This window comes from Mastacembelus armatus, unplaced genomic scaffold (genome assembly GCF_900324485.2).
Source record: "Mastacembelus armatus unplaced genomic scaffold, fMasArm1.2, whole genome shotgun sequence".
NCBI lineage: Eukaryota > Metazoa > Chordata > Actinopteri > Synbranchiformes > Mastacembelidae > Mastacembelus > Mastacembelus armatus.
In genome coordinates, this window is record NW_022872864.1 from 42,341 (window position 1) to 45,722 (window position 3,382).

Here is a 3,382-nt window from a genome sequence, read left to right on the forward strand (position 1 = left end):
ATCCGGGTTTTCTGCCAGTTTTTCCTCCAGCAGCTCAGAGAAAGGCCTCACCAACACCACCACCACAGAAGAAGAAGAAGAAGAAGAAGAAGTGGGTGAGAGGTAGAAGAAGAGAAGGATGAAGATGTGATGCAGTAACCAAAGGTGTGTTGATCAGAAACTCCAGGTTCAGTCCTCTGTGCACAGCAGATAGAAAGTAGGTTATTTGCTGAAGCTGAAAAAATCAAGTAGAAAACATAGACTGACTGAGCCACATTTATAGTGTGAGCTGAAGAAACTGATAAATGACAGTGACGTCCTGTAAAAACCTTCAGGAGTATTGGACTGTGCTGGATTCAAACAAAGTGGCTTTATGTTAAACTGGACAATGAGGAGAAGAATTAAACAGGATAGTGCCAAAGAGGAAGCCCAGCTGAAGAAGCCCAGGGGTCTGATCTAAGCCTGTTTTAGATCAGAGGGATCAGGGAGCCGCTGAGACTGGGCCTTTTCCTTCTGTCCCCCCTCATCCTCCTCACATGTCAGCCTGTCATTCATTTTGACTGCTGCTTTAAGACCTGGACAGATGGAAACCTTCTATAACCAACCTGGTTTCACACTTGGTACTTCCTTCATGACAACAAATGCACTTTGAAGACTTTTGCTGACTGTTTCTCTGTTTTTGTCCTGTAGACAAAACTGGTTAATAACCAATAACCAGCTGATACAGTTAATACAAGTGAGCAACAACTGGAAGAGACCAAAGTACAGGTTTTGATGTAGATCCAGGTCCAGACTCAGGTCCAGGTCCAGCTTTAAAAAGACCATCATTTCCAGCTGCAGAGAGAAGCACAGCGAGCAGAGGTCAGAAACCAGAGGTCACAGAGACTCACTTCATCAGCAACAGTCGTCTTCACATCAACTCAAACACATGATCACAACAAGCTTCTGGCTGATCTGATTGGCTGACTGTTGTCTCTCTCTCTGTCTTTCTGTCATATCCTGAAGCCTGTCCCTGTTCTCCTCTCACAGCTTCACTGAGAAGGTTGGAGCTTTACAGGAAATCCTGGATCTTTGCTTTGATACTGACTGGGTTTAGTCCAGTCCTGCTGAAAGCACCATGGACTGATTCCAGCCCTCTACTAACCTCAGAGTCTCCAGGCTACAGTCTGGACTCTGGACAAGATCACACAGCTGCTGCACATCTGGATCCTGCAGGTTGTTTCCTCCCAGGTCAAGTTCTCCCAGATGGGAGGGGTTGGACTTCAGAGCTGAGACCAGATAACCACAGCTGGGCTCTGACAAACTGCAGTCCTCCAACCTGAATAAAGAAGCAAAGATGTGACGTTAGAAAACAAAGTTCCTCTTGAAAGTGTTGAATGTTTCAGAATGTGTCAACTGATCTACTGTTTCTTACATGTTGGGACCAGAGGGTCCTCACAGGACTTTGTCCATTTCAACTGACTGAATGAGGGATTATTAGGCTGCACTAACTGGGACTCCCAACAGGTGAGTCCAAGGTCAACCACCTGCTCCAAATCCAATGGCAACATCTAAAAAGGGGCCAATAATCTAGTCCAGGACCTGTTTGGATTTCTGTGTGGAAGAAGCTGTCTGGAAGTTGAGGTTCAGCTTGTGCTTAGGGTTCACCAAGTAGTGCTTCTGGTTTGGCTTTGTCTCCAGGAAATCAATGGAAGTCAATGGAATGTCCTCTGAAGTGATGGAAACACACCTGTCTGTGTGTGTTCTCAACCATCAATATCAATGATCAAAGAAATATTTCTACTGCATCAAAGAAACTGGATCCATTTCCAACAAATATTAGTTCAGAGGATTTTCTGCTGACACATGTGACTCTTTAGACACAATGAGACCAACTTTCTGTGAGACTCAGTCATTTGGGACTAAAGACTGAATTTAGCCTCAGAAAAATCCAAAGACAGGCAAAGAAAATCAACTTCAATAGAAGTTATGTCTGTGCAAACACTGAGTTCAAACAATAATTCACCACTAAAGATCTACAACAGGAACAAACAGTCAGTGAACTGACCCCAGAGTCTCCAGTCTACAGTCTGGACTCTGCAGTCCACCACACAGCTGCTGCACTCCTGGATCATAAAGGATGTTCCAGCTCAGGTCAGGGGGTCTCAGATGGGAGGGGTTGGACTTCAGAGCTGAGGCCAGATAACCACAGCTGGTCTCTGACAAACTGCAGTTCCACAACCTGAATAAAGAAGCAAAGATGTGACGTTAGAAACCAAAGTTCCTCTTGAAAGTGTTGAATGTTTCAGAATGTGTTCAGGGCTGAAGAAGGTTTAGAAAGGAGAAGTTTAGAAAGTGGAAACTCCAAACAGCTGAAGCCAACAGGATGCAGGTTCAAAGCAGTCCCATCCAAAAAGGGACAAAGAGCTGTCATTAATATGAATGCCAACATGCTGCTGCTTCAATAAAGACGGAGTGACTTCAGCTCTGAAACTCTGCCAGCTCCACCTGTGGCTCCATCTATACAAACCCATGTTGTGCAGCCACATTTCTCTGAGAGGGAAAACAGCCTTTCCCATGAAGATCCTCAGTGTGGATCAGTCTAATATCAGCGTCCTGTCTGCAGTTTAGTGTCAGCACAACTTTCACATCACATTCATCTCAGCACACAACCTAAACATGGGGTCTGACCTCAGAGTCTCCAATCTACAGTCTGGACTCTGCAGTCCATCACACAGCTGCTGCACTCCTGGATCCTGCAGGTTGTTTCCACTCAGGTCCAGGTGTCTCAGATGGGAGGGGATGGACTTCAGTGCTGAGGCCAGATAACCACAGCTGGTCTCTGACAAACTGCAGCCCTCCAACCTGAATAAAGAATCAAAGATGTGACGTTAGAAAACAAAGTTCCTCTTGAAAGTGTTGAATGTTTCAGAATGTGTTCAGAGCTGAAGAAGGTTTAGAAAGTAGAAGTTTAGAAAGTGGAAACTCCAAACAGCTGAAGCCAACAGGATGCAGGTTCAAAGCAGTCCCATCCAAAAAGGGACAAAGAGCTGTCATTAATATGAATGCCAACATGCTGCTGCTTCATCAATAAAGCGGACTGACTTCAGCTCTGAAACTCTGCCATGAGTCGGACACGACCGCAGGATCAGGGAGTGCAAAAGGCCGGTGTGGTGGACTGCAAGAGTCCAGACTAGTAGACTGAGACTCTGAGGTGAGAATTCCATGTTTTAGGTGTTTGTGTGCCGTGAGAATGAATGTGGAATGTGAAAGGTGTGTGCTGGAACACTAAACTGCAGACATGATGCCTGATATGAGAAAGAACTTGATCCACACTGAAAGGATCTTCATGGGAAAGGGCTGTTTTTCCCTCTTCAGAGAAATTGTGGCTGCACAACATGAGTTGTATAGATTGAGCCACAGG

General features: G+C 45.4%; 1 long non-coding RNA gene across 1 annotated transcript; it reads right to left on the reverse strand.

Annotated features, from left to right (window-relative positions):
• Window positions 1–220: 220 nt before the first annotated feature.
• Window positions 221–2,702, reverse strand: LOC113129585 (uncharacterized). Its single transcript, XR_003295620.1, has 4 exons — window positions 2,650–2,702; window positions 2,027–2,200; window positions 1,124–1,297; window positions 221–813 (listed from the first exon to the last, which is right to left on the reverse strand). It is a non-coding gene; the product is annotated as an uncharacterized LOC113129585 (long non-coding RNA).
• Between the last annotated feature and the right edge of the window lie 680 nt (window positions 2,703–3,382).